Source organism: Hyaena hyaena, unplaced genomic scaffold (assembly GCF_003009895.1).
Source record: "Hyaena hyaena isolate Hyena2069 unplaced genomic scaffold, ASM300989v1 scaffold_44, whole genome shotgun sequence".
In the NCBI taxonomy this organism is placed as follows: Eukaryota; Metazoa; Chordata; class Mammalia; order Carnivora; family Hyaenidae; genus Hyaena; species Hyaena hyaena.
The window spans coordinates 4,380,092-4,403,869 of record NW_024080676.1 but is presented as its reverse complement, the minus strand read 5'-3'; the positions used below and the strand labels follow the sequence as shown (position 1 = coordinate 4,403,869).

The 23,778-nt window shown below is 39.1% G+C and overlaps 1 protein-coding gene across 7 annotated transcripts in view; it reads right to left on the bottom strand.

Annotated features, from left to right (window-relative positions):
* The window catches only part of LCOR (ligand dependent nuclear receptor corepressor), a 141,506-nt gene extending 118,330 nt beyond the window's left edge, over positions 1–23,176 (bottom strand). For 4 of the 7 annotated variants that reach the window (XM_039230241.1, XM_039230245.1, XM_039230246.1 and 1 more), the window contains exons 1-2: positions 23,067–23,176; positions 21,966–22,039 (exon numbers count right to left, since the gene is read on the bottom strand). The gene's annotated coding sequence lies outside the window, so the exon portion shown is untranslated. Of the gene's footprint in view, positions 1–21,965; positions 22,040–22,337; positions 22,380–23,066 lie in introns of those variants that run through there. The other 3 variants (XM_039230242.1, XM_039230244.1, XM_039230243.1) reach the window with 3 other exon arrangements.
* Positions 23,177–23,778: the final 602 nt, after the last annotated feature.

Below are 23,778 nucleotides of genomic sequence, written 5' to 3'. Positions count from 1 at the left end.
AATAGTCATTAGGCATATTCTGTATGCTTGACAAATACCCTACTGCCACAAATATTCATAAGAAAAAGTGAAAATTGATGTTTTCTAAACTAGATTGCAAATGGCCTGTGATTCTTTATCCCTCCATATATATAGTCCTTTTACCATGTAACTTTATAATACCTTCCCCACCATGACTTTGGGTTCATCTATGTAATTTGCTTTAGCCAACGAGGTATTAGTAGACATTACACAAGCTGAGGCTTAAAAAGTGCTTCCTTATTTCTCCTTGCTTTGTACAGTTGTGGACTTCTGCCCTGCCATAACAGTCCTAAAGTATTTTGCTAAAGGTTGAGAACAAGGGAACAGAGTCTAGTCACCATAGTCATCCTGGCTTACACCAACCTACATCAGTCAGCTCATCCCCAGACATGGAACCAGTCCAACCTAACCAGTCCAACAGAGCTGCCTAACCAACTCACAGCTGACTATATGAGGAAGCCTAGCTCAGATCAACTGAACTCAATAAATGCTTCCAGTTATGTCACTAAGGTTTTGGGGTTATTTGATATTCAGCATGACTGTGGCAATAAACAACTGAAACATCATCTTATGGTGGTAGGTCCATGAAAAGAATAATTTCTACATTTTCATGATGTAAGGAGATAACTTGGTAATATTAACTAAATAAAATGTATTCCTATTAGCATTACAAATTTACTATCCAAGCTTTCTGTGAAACCACTGGAAATAGAAGAAAAATATGACAAGCTGCCTGGATGCACACAAAGTTTTGGGAAATAACCAAGAGGTGAGGAAGGTTGAACAACAGCATTCATCTCCTACATGAAGCTACTTCAAGACTAGAAGATGTGATTGCTTCAGATAATGTATAAAAACCAATGGTGCATAGTCGAGCAAAACGAAGACACACAGGAATATGTTCCATACAAAGGAACAACACAAAACCTCAGAAATAAACAGAGATAAATAATTTACCTGATAAAGATCTGATAAAGATTTTAAATGGTCCCAAAAATGCTCACTGAACTGGGGAAAAGAATGGATGGACACAGTGAAAACTTCAACAAAGAGACAGAAAATATACGAAAGTACCAAGTAGGGGCACCTGGGTGGCTCAGTCAGCTGGGTGGCCGACTTGGGCTCAAGTCATGATCTCACGGTTCGTGGGTTGGAGCCCCACATCAGGCTCTGTGCTGACTGCCAGCTCAGAGCCTGGATCCTGTTTCAGATTCTGTGTCTCCCTCTCTCTCTCTGACTCCTCCACTGCTCACACTGTCTCTCTCTCAGAAATAAATAAAAAACATTAAAAAAATTCTTTAATTAAAAAAAAAGAAAGTACCAAGTAGAAGTTACTGAGTTGAAGAATACAAATAATTGAACTGAAAAATACACTAGAAGGATTCAACAACAAACTAGATGAAGCAGAGGAATGGACAGGTCAATCTGAAGACAAAGCAGTGGAACTCACCAACTGGAGCAACAAAAAGAAAAAAAAACTAAAAGCAAACAGCACAAGGGACTTCGACAAAATCAAACGAACTAACGTTCATAACACAGAGCTCCCAGAAGAAAGGCGCAGAACTGCAGAAATTATGGCTGTAAACTTCCCTAACCTGTGGAAGGAAATAAACATCCAGAGCCAGGAAGCCCAGAGAGTTCCAAACAAGAGACATCAAGACATTTTAAGATGTCAAAAGTTAAAGACAAAAAAGAGAAACTATTAAAAGCAGTAAGAGAAAACCTTGTTATGTACAAGGGAATATACCCAGAAGACTTTTCAGCAGAAACTTTGCAAGCCAGAAGTAAGTGGCATGATATATTCAAAGTGATGAAAAAAAACCTCCAAACCAAGAATACTCTACCCAGCAAAGTTATCATTCAGAAGGGAAGGAGAAATTAAGAGTTTTTCAGACAAGCCAAAGTTAAAAGGAGTTCATCACCATTCAACAGGTCTTACAAGAACAACTAAAAGCAGAATTTAAAGAATTCTTTAAGAATTTAAAATTTAAAGAATTCTTTAAACTGAGAAGGGTACTAATGAGTAACAAGAAAAGGGTAAGTTTCACTAAAAAAAAAGTAAATATATAATAAAGGTAATGGGGGGGGGGGGGACCTGGGTGGCTTAGTCGGTTAAGCGTCTGACTTCAGCTCAAGTCACAATCTTGCAGTCTGAGCCTTGTGTCAGGCTCTGTGCTGACTGCTCAGAACCTGGAGACTGCTTCAGATTCTATGTCTCCCTCTCCCTCTGCCCCTCCCCTGCTCACCCTCTGTCTCTGTCTCTCTCTCTCTCAAAAATAAATGTTAAAAAAATTTTTTTAATTTTTAAAATTTTCAATTTAAAATTAAATTTTAAAAAATTAATCACTTTTAAAGCTAATATGAAGGTTAAAAGACAAAATCAGTAAAAACAACTATGATCACAAGAAATATTTAAGGGATAAACAAGAGTAAATGATTTAATAATGAACTATAGAAATGATCCCTGAAAGTATAGTCTTAAGAGTAAATGATTTAAGATGTAACGTCAGAAACAAAATGTTGGAGAGAAGTAAGAATACTGAGGTTTAAAATGAAATAAAATTTAAGTTAACAATTTAAAAGATTGTTACATATAAGCCTCATGGTAGCCACAAAGCAAAAACTTATAATACACAAAATATAAAGAGAAAGTAATATAATCATATCACTAAAAGACATGAAACCACAAGAGAGCAAGAGAAGAAAAAAGGAACAGAAAGGAACTAGAAAAATAGTCGAAAAGGATTTTAAAAATGGCACTAAGCACATACCTATTGATAATTGCTTTAAATGCAAATGGAATAAATTCTCCAATCAAAAGACAAAGTGTAGCTGAATGGATTACAAAAAAAAAAAAAAAAGAGCCATCTATACTCTGTGTGAGACTCACTTGACACACACACACACACACACACACACACTGAAAATGAATAGATGCAAATGGAAACTAAAAGTAGAGCAGCTATACTTACATCAGCCAAAACACTTTGAAACAAAGACCATGATAACAGACAAAGGATGTTACACAATGGTAATTGAGTCAATCCAAAAGGAAGATAAAACATTTGTAAATACTTACTCAACCTAAATATATTAAGCCAATACTAACAGACCTAAAGAGAGAAATAAACAGCAATACAATAATAGGGAACTTTAATAACCCATCTATATCAGTGGACAGATCATCCATACAAAACCAAGAAGAAAACATTAGACCAAATGGACTTAACAGATATTCAGAGAACATGCCATCCGAAAATAACAAAATACACATTCTTTTCGAATGCGTATAGATCCAAAATAGATCATGTGACAGATAATTTCCCAAGAAAGACCACAAAGCAATTCTTAATTTAAGAGGATTGAAATCATATCATATATCTTTTCCAACCACATCGTAGGACACTAGAAATACACAAGGAAAACTGGAAAATTCACCAATTATGTGGAGATTAAACAACATGATACTGAACAATGAATAGGTCAAAGAAATCAAAAGAGAAACTTAAAAAAATACCCTGAAACAAAGAAAATGAAAATGTAAGAAACCAAAATTTATGGGATGAAGTAAAAGAAATTTAGATCTAAGAGGGAAGCTGATAGCAACAAAAGCCTACCTCAAGAAACAAGAAAAGTCTCAAATAAACAACTTACTATACACACAAGGAGTCAGATAAGAACACAGTCCAAAGTTAGTAGAAGAGTAGAATTGACAAAGAGTAGAGCAGAAATAAAGACTATTTCAATGAAAAAAAAAAAATCAATGAAACAAAGAGCTAGTTCTTCGAAAAAATAAAGAAAATTGACAAACTTTTAGCTAGATTCATTGAGAAAAAGAGAGAACTCAAATGAAATTGGAAAAAGATGAAAAAGACATTATAACTAACACCACAGAAATACAAAGGATCATTAGATTACTACAAATAATTATACTCCAACAAACTGGGTGACCTACAAGAAATGGATAAAAGTCTATAAACATACAACATATCAAAAGTGAATTATGAGGAATTAAATCTGAATAGACTGATTACTAGTAAACAGAAATGAATCAGTAATCAATAACCTCCCAATGAACAAAGTCCAGGACCATGGAGCTTCACTGGTGAATTCTAACATGCAAAAAAAAGAATGAACACCAACCCTTCTCAAACTCCTCCAAAAGATAGAGGAGAAGGGAACTCTTCCAAACTTATTTTAGGAGGCCAGCATTACTGTAATAACCAAAACCAGACAAGGATACCACAAGAAAAGACTAGAGGTCAATATCCCTGATGAACAGAGATGCAAAAATCCTCAACAAAATATTAGCAAACTAAATTCAACAATACATTAAAAGAATCATATACCATGATCAAGTGGGACTTATTCTAGGTCTGCAAAGATGGCTCAAAATCCACAAATTAATGTGACACACCACAGTAGCAAAATGGATAAAAATCATATGATCATCTCCAAAGTTGCAGAGAAAGCATTTGACAAAATTCAACATCCATTTATAATAAAAACTCACAATTAAGCAGGTATAAAGGGAACATGCCTCACCATAATAAAATCCATATACGACAAGCCACCAACTAATTTCATACTCAATGGTGAAACGCTGAAAGCTTTTTCTCTAAGATCAGGAATTGACAACGATGCCCACCCACTCTTACTAATTTTATTTAAGACAGTATTAGAAATCCTAGACAGAGCAATTAAATAAGAAAAAAGAAATAAAGGGCATTCAAATTGGAAAGGAGAAATAAAACTGTCCCTATTTGCAGGTGACATATTATATATAGAAAACCCTGAAGAATCCATCAAAGCACTGTTAGAATAAATGAATTCAGTAAGGTTTCAGAATACAAATAAACAAAAATTTGTTGTAATTGTACACACTAATGATGATATGCTAATAATGAATTACAAAATAGAAATGAAGAAAACAATCTCCTTTCCAAATGCACCAAAAAGAATAAAATACCTAGGAATAAACTGAACCAAGATGATATCTCTGTATACTGAAAACATTAATGAAAGAAACTGAAGAAAACATAAATAAAAAGAAAGATATTCCATGCTCCTATTTGGGGAAAATTAGTATTGTTAAAATGTCCACACTACCCAAATCAATATACACATCCAATGCAATTCTTATCAAAATTCCAATGGCATTTTTCACAAACAGAACAATCCTAAAATCCGTTTGGAACTATAAAAGATCCTGAATAGCCAAAGGAATCTTAAGAAAGAAGAACACAGCTGGAGACATCACGTTCCTTGATTTCAAACTACACTACAAAAAGTATTAGAGATTAAAACAGTATTGTATTTGCATAAAGACAGACAGATCAGTGGAACAGAATAGAGAGCCCAGAAATAAAACCATGTATATACGATCAATTAAATTATGACAAAAGAGCCGAGAATATACAATCAAAAAAGGACAATCTCTTTGGTAAATAATGTTAGAAAAACTGGACAACTGGGGCGCCTGGGTGGCTCAGTGGGTTAAGCATCTGACTCTTGATCTTGGCTTGTGTCATGATCTCATGGTTTGTGAGATCGAGTCCTATTTTGGGCTCTGTGCTAATAGTACTGGGCCTGCTTGAGATTCTCTCTCTCCCTTGCTCTCTCTCTCTGCCCCTCCCCAGCTCCTGTGCTCTCTCTCGCTCTCAAAATAAACATGGAAAAAAAAAAAGAAAGAAAAACTGGACAACCACATGCAAAAAATGAAACTTGACCACAATTCTACACCATACACAAAAATTAATTCAACATGGGGCACCCAGGTGGCTCAGGTGGTTAAGCATCCGACTGCAGGTCAGATCAATGATCTCGGGGTTTGTGGGTTTGAGCCCTGCATTAGGCTCTGTGCTGACAGCTTAGAGCCTGGAGTCTGCTTTGGATTCTGTCTCTACCCCTCCCCCACTTGTGTGCTGTCACTGTCGCTGTTTGTCTCTCTCTCAAAAATAAACACCAAAAAATTTTTTTAATTAACTTAAAATAGATTAAGGATTTGAGCATAAGATCTGAAACCATAAAAACTCCTAGAAGAAAACAAGGGCAACAAGCTCCTTGACATCAATCTCGGCAGTGATTTTTTTTTTTTTTTAAATCTGACATCAAAAACAAAAGCGACAAAAGCAAAAACAAACGAGTTGGGACTACATCAAACTAAAAAACCTCTGCACAACAAAGGAAACCATCAACTAAGTGAAAAGGCAACTTACTGAAAGGGAGAGAATATTCGCAAATGACGTATCTGAAAAGAAGCTAATATCCAAAATATATAAAGAGCTCCTAAGTCAAAAGCAAAAAACTGCCAAACAACCCAATTAAAATTTTTTCCAAAGAAGATATATAGATAGGTAACAGATACATGAAAAGATGCCCTACATCATTAACCATCAGGGAAATGAAAATCAAAACTGCAATGAGCTATCACCTTGCACCTGTCAGAATGGCAATTATCAAGACTAGAATCAATAAGTGTTGGCAAGGATGTGGAGAAAAGGGAACTCCTGCTGGTGGGAGTGTAAACTGGTGCAGCCACTATGGAAAACTGTATTAAAAGAAAAACCTGAATATTTACATTTTATAAAATATACATATACAATTATCATTAGCTAAATGAGTCTTTCTCCCACCTTATGAGTATATAGCTATATATTCTTAGTGAGAAAAATCAGTTCTATATTTTGGCATGACCTTGAGGAGCTATTGCCCATTCCTTATGCATCCTTTGTCCTTAAAGATGAATAAACAGCCTTTATTCTCATGAACATTTTATAAGGCAAATATCTTTGAGGACATTATTTAGTTTAGTTCATTATATACAATACTTCCTACTATCATGTCAACTGTTCTGTCATGGAATGCAAAGGTCTATTCAACATGGAAAAAAACAATTTTTCTCAAAACATTATAATTAGATGGCTCTCCAAGACCTTCTTATTTTACAGATAAGGAAACCAAGATGCAGAAAGATTAAGTATGTTTACTCAAAACCACACAGCTATAGTCATACTTATACCAGAACCTAGTGCTCCTGCCCCAGGGTTTTTCCCACTCCACACCACTGCCTAAATGGAACTATTTTTTACTAAGAAAAAGTATGTAGTTGTTCTGTTAGTTGGCAAAATGCAAACAACATATGAATATTTTTGCCACCCTATTCTATAGAATCTAGCAATAAATGTGATAATGATGTGGAAATTGCCATTACCCAAACCATTACACAGAACTTGTAAATATATAATAGTTTGAATAAACCAAACACAATGCAAATTAAATTCCAAAGAATCATTGTTTTTACTATAAAAATATTTAAAAGAAATTATAATTTTAAGATTTTATCTAAAACACAAATTCTGTGAACCAGCTTCAACAGTTTTCTTTCAAGTGATGTATTATTTACTAAGCAAAGACGAAGTTCTGCCTCTGAGTCAATTCTCACAACCATCCTACACAGTATTTACTATTAGCACTTCATATAACAATGAACTAAAATTAGTTCCATACAATTTTACAATTGTACAATCCATAGCTCACTAAATGTGAAGAAAATTTGTATCCAAAGCCACATTTTGTTGTTATATGCAAGTGCTTTCCAAAACGGGCCTTAGAATGTGATAAACAAGCAAAGAATAGATAAGAGGAATTAAACTTGTCAGTACAAAATAACATTTAACAACCTCTTCCATCCTATTAAGATATAATCTTTAAAGGATTAGCTACACATGGTTAATATTTGAAAAGCATGCAAATCCATGTCTAAAATTATTTTGGTATATTGTTTCTAGAAGTACAAATGTCCTTCATATACCTTGGTGTTTAAAAAAAAAAAAAAAGACTCAATGGTTAACTTCAAGAAAGGTTTTAACTTTAGACAAAAGCCAGAAGAGAGAAAACTATTCGTATTATATGAAGATAAAATTGTTTGGAGGTGCTTTGGTGGCCCACTCGGTTAAGCTTGACTGACTCTTGATTACGCCTCAGGTCATGACCTCGCAGTTTGTGAGTTCATGCCATGACCTCGCAGTTTGTGAGTTCAAGCCCCACATCAGGCTCTGTGCTGACAGTGCAGAGCCTACTTGAGATTCTCTCTCCCCCCTCTCTCTCTTCCCCTCCCCTGCTGGTGTGCTGGCTGGCTCTAAATAAATAAATAAATAATATAATCTTATCTCCATGGGCTTCTGAAGATATCTGCTTCACCCTTAGACTAAAAATACAGGTTATCTCCCACTTTTTGAAAAGTTTGCATTACACCACCTCACTTTTATGAAAAAAGGCAAAATGTGAAACAGTGGTCAGCATTTGTTTCGCAGCAAGCTGTTACAGAAGCAGTGTGCACGCTGAGCAGCTACAGTGGCACCAAGCTCCTTCCCCTAAACTACACTCAGCATCAAGCCATTGTAACTTTGAACTGTCTGTTAGCATCTGTGCTTTATTTCAATTTATTTTTTGCATCCATTAACAAGATGCATCTGAGGGTATCAGAAAAACCTAGGAGAGGTTATTTCTTGGGTCTGGGAATGTGCAAAATTTTTTCTACATAAATAATTGGTAATTGGGGCACCTAGGTGGCTCAGTCGGTTAAGCGTCTGACTTTGGCTCAGGTGGTAATCTCATGGTTCGTGGGTTCAGGCCCATGTTGGGCTCTGTACTGACAGCTAGCTCAGAGCCTGGAACCTGTTTCATATTCTGTGTCTCCCTCTCTCTCTCTGACCCTCCTCCCTTACTCATACTGTCTCTTTCTCAGAAGTAAATAAAACATTAAAAAATAATAAAAATTAAAAAAGAATTGGTAATTAATTGCTTCTTTGCTCTACGCCATTTTAGCTTACAAAAGGTTTCATAGGAATCCTCTACTTTCAGATAAGGGGAATCTGAACAAGTGTACATTTATTTCAAAAGTTAATTCAGTTTACTTAATTTGATGCTTTTCTCCAAACATATATCAAATTATTTTACCACATGAAAAGAAAGAACAAGAAATATAAAGAAAAGATGGAGCTGTATAAAGTAAGGAAGAAAGATGAATGAAAACTGTATCATGAAAAAGCAAGATACTCATTCCTAAAAGAACATTCTCTTCAGAATCCTAGGCTGCATTATTGGAACAAACATCTGAAGATCCTGTATGTTCTGCCACCTGAGAGAAAGCATCCTTTAAGTATCAAGTTTTGAAGTGTGTTTATTTCATGCTCCAGTCAAATATAATAGGCACAGTATCATTACTATTACTGTTTATACTTCTGTTCTCGAGTCACAAAAACCAGAAGCTGGTAGGAACATGATTTGACAATAGATCCTTCCTTCCTGTTTCTTAATACAGCCTTTATTCTTTACCTTTTCTATATATTCATATTCTTCAAACAGTTGACTTTATCTGATTACTTGTTAAACTGACAAAATCTGGATTGGTTGACTTAGGTACAATAATTATTAGAGGTGTATTTACCTAAGCATCAGTTTTAAGAAACAATTTTTTTAACGTTTATTTATTTTGAGAAAGAACGTGAGCAAGGGACGGACAGAGAGGGAGAGAGGGAACCCCAAGCAGGCTCGCGCTCAAACCCACAAACTGTGAGATCTTGACCTGAACCAAAATCAAGAGTCAGACGCTTAACTGACTGAACCACCCAGGTGCTCCAAGAAACAATTTCTTAATATCTGAGGGGTAATACATAAACATTTACTAATCATTTAACAAGAACAATATTCCACTTTCTCCAAAGTAAAATTTAAATCCTTAGAAAAGAAAAAAAAAGGGTAAAAACTGTCTGGGTCATGAACATTTCTGGTCCTTTGTCATTGTTACAATGTCAGTTTATTTTATCAATGTAAACTACATTAAAATAACTCTTCTCCATTAATTTACATTCTCTTGCTCTTAGAAGTTCAAAATCTGTGGATAATTTAAATGTCTTGGCAGTTTAACAGTCTTTTTTTAAATGTTTATTTTTGAATGAGACAGAGTGCAGGGCAGGGGGGCAGCAGGGTGGCAGGGAGACAAAGAATCTCAAACAGGCTCCAGGCTCTGAGCTGTCAGCTCAGAGTGCAACATAGGGCTTGAACTCACAAATTCCAAGATTTGACCTGAACCAAAGCCTGACACTTAACCAAATGAGCCACCCAGGTGCCCCGGTAGTTTAACAGTCTTAGCCAACACCAACTCATTCAGGTTGGACTGCAAACAGTAGCCTACTGTTTTTTTAGAAAACTTAAGCCCCAAGTTTTCTGGCTTTTGATAACTCCTATCTATCTTCTCACCTAATGTGGAAAATTCTAGTTTCTCTTCTCTTTCACCCATTTAGGAATGTACTCTTCCCTTTCACCAATAAAATGTACTAATCTTTGATATGGATATGTCATTTAAGATTAACAGAAACTCTTTGCCTAAGGAGAAAGGAGCCAAAAGGAATGTTATCTTTTAGATAAGATTATACATTAGTAGCCATAGCAATGGGTCTTGAAACTGTTTTCAATATGGGTATGTATATACGTGTGTATGATTTCTGACTCTGTATATATTTATTTCAAAATTCCAAAACCTATTTTAATAAATCCAATACAAAAAGCCATATATAATAAAACACACCCAAAAATTAGTTGTACAGGTCTCACATGGAAAATAACTATCACTTTAATCATATGTACTTTTCTTTTAAAAGGTCAATAAAGCACAATTCTAGTACCTCTTAAAATACTGTTGGAAATTAACCCATATTATTATATTTATCCTGATGTATTATTCTTTCCAGAACAGAACTCAATCTAGATAGAGTAGCTAACATAGTATCATAAAAATAGTACTGCCAATAACTTACCAATAAGTAAATAATAAGTAAAATTTTAGTATTCTGGCCACTGAACAAAGGTGATATATTAACTAATCATTTTTAAAAGATGAACTAGTTCTATAAACACTCATAGAAAAATGACCAGCTTCAAAGTTTTTTCAGTAACTACTCACAAAGATGTATGAACTTATTGTCTATCCATATTAAAATATTGTATTGTGATCAAGATAAGTTAATCAATGCTCACTTATACATATTAAACTTTGTCCACTTACCAGCTGAATGAAAATTCACATTACCTAACACTTAGACAAGATTAGAATTTATACCATTAATCATGCAATAAAAATGCCTCATTTCAACACAGGGACATAGTGACACACATTTCCATTCCCCTAATTTTTTATTCTTAGTGAAGGCAAGGAGCTTCCCATTTTATTTTGATGGGAATTTCTCCTTTGGTATAACATCTTCCTATATCTATTAATGAGGCATTTTCTCTAAGATCAGTGATGTCTGAATTACCAAAATAGTGTATTTTTAAAAAGATTTTAAGTAATCCACCCGACATGGGGCTCAAATGTACAATCTGAGATTAAGAGTTTGCATTCTTCAGAGTGAGCCATCCAGGCGCCCTCTAAACTGTATAATTTTTAAAATTTGCCAAATCACTCCTTCTCCTTCTCAGTAGTTATAACAACTCAGCAACTTCCCTTTCTAGCACACATTTAAAAATATTTATTGCCCACTGCACCAAATCTAAATCACAGAAGGTTAAAACTGAGGAGGCATTTGGCTAAAACCCAGGAATCCAGAATCCTAACCCCAATCTGCTTTACCCTGTTTGCCCCTCCCACAACACTTGAAGTCTCAAGGAAGGACATGAATAGAAGAAAAGGTCAGGCACCTACACAGTTACTATAAGGCTTTTGTTACAAATTTCAAAGTGCCTTGAACTGGGCCAGTCCACATGGAAGTCTCATCAAGCTTAAGACCTAGAATCAGTATCACTTGGATATCCTTTGCTGCCTTTCCTCTTGTCAGGCTATGCTCAAATCTCAGCCAATGGTGAAGAAAACCCGAGCCTAGCAAATATGAAGAAAAACTAAGCCAGTAGAAACATTCAGCTCAAGAAACCTACTTAGCTCTAAATACCACCGACAAAACTAAAAAATCAATAAGAAAGAGAAAAGCCAAACAGGAAGATAATAATAAAGAGAAAGGGGCAAGGCATTCCAGGACAAAGAATTGGAAGAGTAATCATGTTACCATTTATGGTAAGATTACAGGCAGAGAAACCTGAATTCTTTAATGTAATATAAATCAAGTAAGCAATCAGTAGTTGTAAACAAAGAAAGAGGGGACAATCTGGTGGAACCAAATGGGAAAATCTAAAAGGGCATATGCTTGAATGTTTAAGATTAAAGAGCACAGGCTTTTGAATTCCAATCCTGGGTCTACCACTCTTTAGCTATGTGATCACGAATGAAACCGTTAATCTTTCTGTTTCTCCACCCGTAAAACAGATACTAACATCAAAGGGATCTTGTTTGGCACAGTAAAAGCTCAGTATCCATTAGCTTTTAAAAACCATTAGTAGGAGCACCTGGGTGGCTCAGCCGTTTAAGCATTGGACTTTGGCTCAGGTCATGACCTTGCAATCTTGCTCATGGGTTCGAGCCCTGTGTTGTGCTCTGTGCTGACAAGCTCAGAGCCTTGAGCCTGCTTCCGATTCTGTGTGTCCCTCTCTTTCTGCCACTCCCCCACTTGCACGCTGTCTCTCTCTCTCTCTTTAAAATAAACGTTAAAAAATTTAAAAATTAATAAATAAAAAACATTAGTAAAAGAACAAAGTCTTCCCTATACTTAGATATCTTATTTCTTTAAATTTACATTGGGAATAAGAGATGGGAACAGGGAGACCATACTATATAAACGGTTGCAAGATTATCTATTTGCAACTATGTGGATGTAAGTAGAGGGTATTATGCTAAGTGAAATTAGTCAGAGAAAGACAATAGCATATGACTTCACTCCTATGAGGTCTTTAAGATACAAAATAGATGAACACAAAGGAAGGGAAGCAAAATTTTATGAAAACAGAGAGGGGGACAAAACATAAGAGACTCTTAAATACTGAGAACAGAGGGTTGCTGGAGTGGGGGCTGGCCTAAATGGGTAAGGGGCATTAAGGAAACTACTCCTGAAATCATTGTTGTACTATATGCTAACGAACTTGGATATAAATTTAAAAAAAAAGTTGCAAGAAAGATTCAATAGTAAATATGCCTGGGATTTACTTCAAAATAATCCAGTAGGAATAAAACAATGGCCATTAACTGATGTAGCTGGGGTATTAGTCACTGTCCTACTTTTGTGTATGTTTAAAGTTCTCCAAAATGGAAGATTTTTAAAAAATTCTTTTCCCTGTAATATGGCTGAACAACAAAACAAATTCTAGCATCCTTTCTACCTTTGATAAATCATGAATTTAAACGATGAAAAGAAAAAGAGCAGGAGAACAGAAATACAGAGGTAAATACCTACAAATGACCTAGAATATATGCCTACATTGCTTGTAAGGCAGGAGCCTACAAATACCCATACAACAGAGATAACAAAAATGTGAAAAAAAATGATCACCCAACATCTTAGTTTAACAAATTCAATAATTCTGTCTTCTACATACATTGTACACTTACTTTGGACATTTGTATAAACCAATAATTATTTAAGTAGTCTCTACAGCCAGTATGGGGCTCAAATTCACAACCAGAGATCGAGTCACATGTTCCTCCTACTGAGCCAGACAGGGGACCCTAAACCAATACTTCTAAACATACTAGTGGAACATGCTACTTATAAACTAGATGTAAATTCTCTTGTAAAATAAAATATATTTCATTATGGTAAATTCACATTTTCACATGTGGGATTTTCTTTCACAAAGCAAGATACACCCTATAGACTTTTAAAATTACTTTTTCTTCCCTTTTACATGAAGAGTTCAGCAGAGGTAGAACAAGCCTTTACTCTCTGGTAAAGTCTAAAAAACTCAATAAGAAAAAACATACAAAATAGCCATTTACTGATAATGATAAAATAATTCAGATTTGGGGTGCCTGGGTGGTGCAGTTGGTTAAGCCTCCAACTTCAGCTCAGGTCATGATCTCACGGTTCATGGGTTCGAGCCCCGCATTGGGCTCTGTGCTGACAGCTCAGAGCCTGGAGCCTATTTTGGATTCTGTATCTCCCTCTCTCTCTGCTCCTTCCCCACTCAGGCTCTGTCTCTGTCTCTCAAAAATAAATAAATGCTAAAAAAAAAAAAAAAAAAAAAAAAAAAAAAAAACTCAGATTTTATGAAAAGTAAGCTAACAGTGATACCAAGTCAGTCACAGACTATCTAGTATTACCAATGTGAATGAAAATGCTCATCACACAACTTTCCAATAAAAGTAGCTCTCATGGAGGTAATATTGGTGTTAACATCTTCTAACCCAAAAATAAGTCTTGATGTGTTGCCATATTTAAGAGAAGCAGAAAACCTCTATGTAACTTCAAACAGCAACTGAAGCAAGTTAAAGAAAAAGTCTGCTTCTGGAAGAGTTTAATTCAGTGTTTTATTTTTACCTGATAAACTAGGTAAATATTTCAAAATCTGAAATATATAATTTTTTCTGTGGGTAAGAGGAAGCATTTATGCTAAGGGAAATCCCCTGATTGCTTCAACAAGAGATGTTACTCAATGTTTCCCAACTGACCGATTTTTTTTTAGTTTATTTGAGAGAGAGTGCAAGCACGCACTCTGTGCGCTCTCTCTCTCTCTCTCTCAAAATAAATAAATTCTTTAAAATACACAGGGGCCCCTGGGGGTCTCAGTCTGTTGAGCGTGATTCTTGATTTCAGCTCAGGTCATGATTTCGCTGTTTGTGAGATGGAGCCCCATGTCGGGCTCTCCACTGTCAGAGTGGAGCCTGCTTGGGACTCTCTTCTCTTCTCTTCTCTTCTCTTCTCTTCTCTTCTCTTCTCTTCTCTCTCTCTCTCTCTCTGCCCCTCCCCCACTCTCTCTGTCCCTCAAAATAAATGAACTTTTAAAAAATTATTTAATTTTTCAAATACACATTATACAAAACTGGATTATAAGAACTTCATTATCATAAAGGCACTCAATAAAAACTGGCTTTATACATAACTTCCTTGGATTGCATTATAACATTCAGAAAACTGATTATGTGATAAATCCAAAGAATCCATATTTATTTCTCTTTAACAAAACACAGATAAGCATGTGGAGCAAAAGGGGGAAAAAAGACAAAAATCGATACAAGGTGTCAACCATACAGCCTTCCTAACATACCCCACAATCCATTAAGTAAAGGATTCTCAGACTAATTCTGCCACCTACCTTCTAAGCTTCTCAATTTCACCTGTTTTGTTTTTAAGTCTATTTGAGAGACAGAAACAAACAGAAAAAGAGTGTGCGCTTGCACACACACAAGCAGGGAAGGGAGAGAGAGGGAGAAAATTCCAAGCAGGCTCCATAGTGTCAGTGCAGAGCCAGATGCAGGGCTCAAACTCACAAACCATGAGATTACAACCTGGGACAAAATCAAGAGTCAGACACTTAACCGACTGAGCCACCCAAATGCCCTTCAATTTCATCTTTAAGACATCATCACATCTGACACTTTGTGATACCATATCTAACCAACTCAAAAATCTGAGAAACTGTCACTAATCACAAAATTCAAAGCAGTCTTTTAAAACAGTATTTATCACCAGAAAATAAAATCATACAGTTACTTGCAATAAATACAACCAATCAAATAGGAGTTTCATTAAACGCAACCAAATAATGCAATCTAAACTTCAAAAATCCTGCTATTGTATAGATTAATCTCACTACTCAAACTAAGGAACAATAGATTCAGACAAAATATCTGTACATAGGTTTCCCTCTGTACCCAAACCTTTTTTACTATCCAAAACTCAAGTACAGAACAGATTTGAATAATGTGGTTTACCACATTATCTGAACTTGATATATGAACTCTCACTATAGAAAGGCAGGAATTTTGGGGCACTTGGGTGGCTTAGTCAGTTCAGCATCCTACTCTTGATCTCAGCTCAGGTCTTGATCTCAGGGTTGTGAATTCAAGCCCCGTGTTGGGCTCCATGCTGGGCATGGAGGGTACTTTTAAAAAAAAAAAAAGGCAAGAATTTTGAAGATTAGGATACCAAAGTATATTTGTGTTGTAACACAAAATAACCAACAACTTTGGCTTGCCTGGCTGACTAAGTCCGGAGAGCATGTGACTCTTGATATTGGGGTCGGGAGTTCAAGCCCCATGTTGGCTAGAGGGATTACTTAAAAACACACACAATTTTAATAATTCATAGAAAAGAATGTTAAAGCAGCCTTCCCGGGTAATTCTAGTTCTCTCCTATCACTTTAATCCCTTTACAGGGCACATTGCAATTTCTCTTCTGATCTGTAATTTTTTTTAAGTTTTTTTTTTTTCAGTTTGTTATTTTGAGAGAGAGAAGCAAGGAGCCACAAAGAGAGACGGAGTGAGAGAATCCCAAGCAGGCTTTATTAGTGCAGAGCCTGACATGGGGCTCAAACTGACAAATCAGGAGATCATGACCTAAGCCAAAACCAACCATCGGATGCTTAACCAGCTGAGCTACCCAGGCACCCCAATCAGTAATTATTCTTAAATTAAGAATGAGAAAAAATATTTGCAAATCATACACCATGTGGGTCTAGTATCCAGAATATACTCTTAATATCTCAAAAAAAAAAAAAAAAACCCTCTATTTTAAAATGATGTAGAGGGGCACCTGGGTGGCTCAGTCAGTTGGGCAGCCGACCTGGGCTCAGGTCATGATCTCATGGTTCATGGGTTTGAGCCCCAAGTCAGCCTCTGTGCTGGCAGCTAGCTCAGAGCCTGGAGCCTGTTTCAAATTCTGTGTCTCCCTCTCTCTCTGACCCTCCCCTTCTCACGCTGTCCCTCTCTCTCAGAAATAAATAAAATGTTAAAAAAAAATTAAAATGAGGGGCGGCTGGGTGGCTTAGTCGGTTAAGCGTCTGACTTTTGCTTAGGTCATGATCTCGCGGTTCGTGGGTTTGAGCCCCACGTCGGGCTCTGTGCTGACTGCCAGCTCAGAGCCTGGAGCCTATTTCAGAGTCTGTATCTCTCTCTCTCTGTCCCTCCCCTGCTCACACTGTCTCTCTCTCTCTCTCTCTCCTACAAATAAATATATTAAAAAAAAATTAAAATGAGGTAGAGATCTGCATATACATTTCTCCAAAGAAAATATACTAATGGCCAACAAGCATGTGAAGAAATGCTCAGGGTGCCTCAGTGGCTCTTTTGGTTAAGGGTCCAACTCTTGGGTTCAGCTCAGATCATGATCTCATGGTTTGTGAGTTCAGACCCAGCATCTGGCTCCATTCTGACAGTGTAAATCCTGCTTGAGATTCTCTCTCTCTCTCTCCCCCCACCCCACCCCACCCACTCATGCTCTCTGTCTCTCTCTAAATGAAGCTTTAAAAAATGCTCACTATCAATGGTCACTAGGGAAATGCCAATAAAAACCACAATATCCCACTTGAGACCTACCCAATACAAGAACTATATTCAAAAAGACAAACAATAACAAGTGTTGGCAAGGGGGTGAAGAAACTGGAATCCTCTTATGTTGCTGGTGGGAATGTAAAATACTGCAGCTGCTTTGGAAAACAGTTTGACAGTTCCTCAAAAAATTTAAAGTTTTCATATGACCCAGAAATCTCACTCTTAGGTACACACCCCAGAAAGTGAAAACAAATTTTCACAGCAACGTTAATTCATAATAGGCAAAATGGGGAAACAACTCAAATGCCCAACTGACAAATGATAAACATAGTATTGTCCATACAATGCGAGATTATTTAGTCATAAAAAGTAAGTGCTGATACCTGCTACAACATGAATGAATTTTGAAAACATGCTAAGAAGTCAGACACAAAAGGCCACATATTGTATGATTACATTTATATTAAGTGTCCAGAATCAGCAAATTCACAGAAACAGTAAGTAGACTGGGGGATGCCAATAGCTAGGGCAAAGGAGGAATGGGAAATGACTGCTAATGGGTATGTGGTTTCTTTTTTGCGTAATGAAAAGTGTTCTGGAATCAGTGATGTTTGCACAATGTACTGAATAAACTAAATTCATTGAATTGTATACTTTTAAAGGGTGAATTTTATGGTCCATAAATTACATGTCAACTGAAAAAAAAAATTCAGGGTATGGACCACTGTACTGGGATACTTCCTGCATACAAGAGACAATCAATAAAATAATAGTTCACTCGGAAATAATCCCAAGAGCAATGTTCAACTGTAAGGAATAGTAATAAGATTTTTTAAATATTCACAAAGAGTGGAAGATAATTTGGAGGATAGTAATAGTAAAATTTTAACCTGAAACTACGAAAACAACAGCTTTGTTTATTTACATCCACCCAATATCCAGATTCCATATAGCAGATGTGTAGACATAAAGGAATTAAGAATCAAGAGGCATCTGGGGTGGCCCAATCAGTTAAGTATACCACTTTGGCTTGGGTCATGATCTCATGGTTCATGAGTGTTTGAGCCCTGCATCGGGCTCTGTTCTGACAGCCTGGAGCCTGCTTCGGATTTTGGGTCTCCCCCTCATTCTCTGCATCCCCTGACCCCTCTCCCCCAGGGATAAATAAACATTAAAATTTTTTTAAAAAATAAAAATAATCAAGGGAGTAGTTCCGAGGCATAACAAAACAAATCAAACCCCTTTGCTGAGCTTCATAGCCAGTTTGCAAACCAGGAAAGAAAATCAATTTCATTATTTTGCATACACCTTTGTTTGCTCCAAAAAAAGGTTTTAAACTGTTTCCAAATACCAAATGCAACCTCCAAGAATGAAAATTTTTCAACAGTAAGGATATTCAAAGCATACACACACCACTGATTTTAGGCAATTCCAAAAATAGGTTTTGTGTGATGAAATAAAGTATAGCCTCCAAATGAGTTTACGCAGAAGGGACACTGTTTTGGATAACAATATCATCCCTGTCAAGGTGATTTAAAACACAATGTATGTCATTGTTGAGTTCCACAATGGAATCCTCAAATAAAGGAAACACTGTCCCCTGAGCTAAGGAGAGAAATGTATTATAAACTCCGAGGTGTCTAACAAAGAGACCCCACTTTTTAACCAGCAGTAGAAATAGAAAATCTTACAACCTACCTTTGCAAGCCTATCACCTATACATCCCCTACATGTGAATCATGGACAGTAGTTTAAATAGACAAACAGTTTAAACTCATTTTCATCCTTTGCCATTTTTGCTGGTTTCTCATGAAGGGAATGCCTCTTTCATATTCATCAAAATGAAGCAAAAATATGCCACCTTCTTCATAAAGCCTTCCTATATCAACTCAAGAGATATCTTTCACTTCTAAACACTCCTAGCACATGCTTGTACAACAGAATAGTACATTTTGCTTTGTAGTATTATGAATACGCTAGATCTTCTGTAAGTACTAAAAGCTCCTGAAGGTTAGGATAACTTACCCAGTACTTTTGTCTACCCACAGCGCCAGGTACAAATTTAAATCAAGTAAGTACTCACCTAACTGCCTTTCATTCCTAAAAACAGCAGTAATACAAGTAGCTAAGGAATTAGGTGGGTGCTTGGAAGTGGCAAGTCCCCACGACAATGAATACTTAATTCTCTGAAAGAAATTACAGGCCATCCAGTGTAGCCCCATAAAGCTAAAAAAAAAATTTTTTAAATGGCATTATTCAGATGATTCCTAGAATTGCTCCAGCTACAAGCACATTTGAGGGAATCAGGACAATCTGAAATGACTCTTTGTCAGTTAAAAAGACTTAAGCTAGAGCTCAGCTGAAATCAACAAAACTTTCCCTACACTGGAAAGAGCTTTTAGAGAATACAGCAAGGATGAGGAGCAGCCAAGCAATACATCACACCAAGCAGCAGAGAGAACCTCAATCTTCCTGGAATATGGACTGCCACAGTCCCAGAGGACATCTCAATAATCACTTGGTTACCAAATATCCATTTTGATCATAATCACTGTCTGAAACTGCTACTAATTCCAATACAAGTGAAACCTAATAATGGAAACAAAACACCTCCACAATCTCACTGCACCCCACCAAACAGCCTCCCAAAATAGAAAAATTAGATTTTGGAAATAAATGAGAATTCATTTTTAATCCAAAGACTGCTACATATTAATTTAGAAACCAAATGACCCTAAAGTGCTAAGATAATCAGTCAACAGAATCACATAGAAGGTTAACTGTTCAGAACCAATCTCATTAAAATAAACGAGAAATTTAGAGTTGCTAGTGACAAAATAGTTGCCTTTTGCATTGAGAATCACTGCTGGCCTTTTCAAGTATAGAAAGTTAACACTACATTGATTTACTTAGAACTCTCCTCTTAAAGCAATTACATAAAATAAAAATGAAAATATGAAACCCAATTGATTTTAGCTGGGAGACTATCAACTATGTATTACTGCTCTGCACTCTGGACTTTAAGTATCTCCTGAACTTTACTACACTGAAAGTGGAAATTTGGATTTAAAAGTATGCTTTAAGGAAACTGATGTCCAGATTAAAACCCTCCTTCAAAACATGAGTCAAAATTTGATATTCAATTCAAATATTTATCAGACTTTGTCATTAAAAGGAAAAAAAAAATCCTCTCAAGCAGCAGTAAGTAACCACAAACACTAGCAATAACTAACTGATAAAAAGGGGGGCCTGGGGCAGAAGGCAAGGATTCAGAGCAAACAGAATTAGAATAAGATAAACAACTCATTATAGCCATCTAAAGTAACAATAACTTAAGAAACCTACAGGGTTATAGTCAATTTCAAAATCTCTTAAAAACTAAAAAGCCCCACTGGAAAAAAAAATCACATAAAAAGTGAAACAAAAAGATGAACTAAAAATTCCTCAAAATGATTTCAAGATTTTATATTCACAATTCCAAAAATTCATTAATTTCACGCTTCTCAAAAGCCACATGCCTTTCATAAGTTCTTTCATATGGTTACAGTAAGTAATTCAAAAAGTGCCTACTCTGGTATAAAATTTTAGCAAACGTATGATGGGTTTGAAAAAATACAAGCAGAGACAGAGTAGAATAGATGATAACTGATAACCAAAAGGCTTTCTAGAGGGCAGAGGTAGGCTTGCACTGGCAGGAGGGATATTTTAAAATACATCCACAAGTCAAATTACACCAAAAAATTGATTCGTGCCTTCATTACTTAGACAAGCATGTTTTAAGATGTACTTTTAAACAGTGGACAACCAAAGTGATATCAGATACCTTAACTCATTGTTACCTATGTTAATTTTGATGTTGCAGTCTAAATTCTTAACGAAATTCACATGCATCTTTATACTGAAACACTGCAGAAATGGAAGGGCTTACATTCCCCAGGTAAAGGTTACCTTATGTTCCACTTACTTAAAGTTTCAGTTTTGCTTTTTAATCTATTACAGAAAACATCTCTTATGGGACATTGTAAAGGACATACCCTCCTGTCAAACCAGAAAGCTCAAACACAAAGACACTGGGCTAACCAAGTGCTGTAATTCTTCCAAACTGAGCCTCTCCACACCCCCTCCACCCTTCCCCCCAATAGATATGTCTATTAAATCAGTGTCTGTTCTCCCCCTCGCACAACAAAGAGAACTTCTCACCGCATGAAATTGCCGCTGAATGGACACCAGAAAGCAGGATTTGCATAATTCCTTCCAACGAAACCCTGTCGGGAAGGAGGGGATGAGGGGCCCAAGCGAACGGACAGAATCTCCTAGATTCTGCTGTGGAAGACCTGGTTCCCAAGAATATTCCCCACGGGAGAAGGGGAGGAAGGGGCTGGAATTCTGGGCCTCCCAGAGGACTGGGCCTGGGGGACGGAGAAGCACGAGAGAGCATTTCCCCACACAGCAGCAGCACCGAAGCAAAGATGGGGAAATAACAATGCTGGAGGACAGGAGAGTCAGACACAAGGATGGACTGAGGCTAGGGGGCGGCGGGCGGAGCGGAGACACCACACGGGCCACTTACTTTTTGGAGGGGGGTTAAATATATGAGTTAAGCCCTTATGGTCCCGCCGGCCGCCGCACAGAGGGAAACGGGACCTTGGGAGAGAAAAACAGACAAAACACACAGTGTGAGAGGCGCAGCTCGGCCGCCCGGCCCCTCCCGGGGCGTCCCCGTCCACACTCCCTCCTGCCCGTGGGGAAAAAGCCACCCGAGGCTTGGGAGGCAGGGGCGCGAAGGGGAGGGGGGGTGCGGCGAGGCTCTCGGCGAGGCGGCGGCTCCAGCACATCCCCCGGGAGGGGACAAGAGCGACCCTCGCTCTGGCTTCCCGGTCGGACCCGGTCCCACCCCCCTTCCTCCCCGCCGCGCATACATCGAACACAAATACACACACACCGACCCGAGCGTCGAGGATTAACTCCCCGGCCGCCGCCGCCGCCGCCGCCCGCAGAGGAAGTGTAGCCGCTGCCCCCCGCGGCCATGACACCCTACTTGGCTCGGTCAGGCGGACCCGGGGCCTGTGACAGCTCCGGCTCCCTCCGCCCCCATCTCCGCCTCACGCCTCGCACACGCCCGAGCGACTGGCGCCCGCCCGCCGCCGCGCGTGCACGCGGGGACTGGGGCGCGCGCCGCCGTGAATGGGGGAGGGGAAGCGCAGGAGGGGAAAGGCGCGGAACAGAGCGGAGAAGCGGGCTGAGCCAGAACCCAGCACGCCCCCGCCCCCCTCCCGCGCGCCCGGCTCCGCGGCACCGGAGGCGGCGCCCCTAGTCAAGTGGCAGCGCCGCGGGGCGAGTCTCCACAATAAGCCCGCGGCGGCGCCGGGCCGCCGGGCGGGGAAAAGGGGAGGCGGGGGAGGGAAGGGGCACGCGCTCCCGCCCGAGTGCCCGCCCCGGGGAAGGCGCGCGGAGGGGAGGGGCCGGCGCGCGCGCTCAGAACGGAGCGGGGGAGAGCCCGCCCTGAGGTCGCGCGCGCCCGCACTCCGGGGGGTGGGGGAGGGGGACGCCCGAGCCAAAGAGGGCGGGCGGGCCGGAGCAGCAATTCTCTCTGTCCCGGCTCCCTCCCTTGTCCGGGGCAGCCGGTGGCGGGGCGGCCCGAGGGCCGGAGGCGGCAGGGGGAGGGTCTCACCTACACAGTGAATGAGCTTGTGGCGCCACGAGTCCAGTTCTTGCCGAAAGCCGCGTCTCTCAACGGAGCATTGCTGCCGCCTACACACCCTCGCCATCTTCTGCCGCCCGCCCGGCCCTGCCTCCGCCGCGGCCCCGCGCACGCCCAGCCGCGTCGCCCGGGGCCGCGCACGCACCCGCGGCCTGGGCGTCCCGCCTCCCGCCGGGGGCGGTGCGGGGGCAGGGCCGGCCTCACCTCCCTGTGGCCCCGGCGTAATCCCGGGGGCGGTCTGGCAGTGCGTTGGGTCCCGCGATCGGCTTGGCGCGGACGCCCGACTGCGGTCCTTGAGTTCCTTGGCCGCAGCCGCCGCCGGCTCTGGCAACCCAGGAAGGCTCCTTCCGGGGGCAGGAGCTCGCGCCACCCTACCCCCTGCCACCACCGCGACCCTGCACCGCCTCCTCACTGTGCCCCAAGGCCACGGCTACCCCTTCCTCTCCCTTCCCGGGACTTTATGTATCTTAAACTAGCCCCAGCTATCATTTCTAACCTGCCTATCGCCCGACACCAACTGTTGCGAGTTCCGTGGTAACTGCTTCTCTAAACTTCTCGACTGAAACTGCTCCTCTCGGGAGCCTGTTTAAAGAAGCCGAGTTAAGAATAAATGCCCGGATGCCCGTGGAATCCCTGAAAACCAGGGGTTTTAAATTAAACGAATGACTAGGAGGTTTCCACT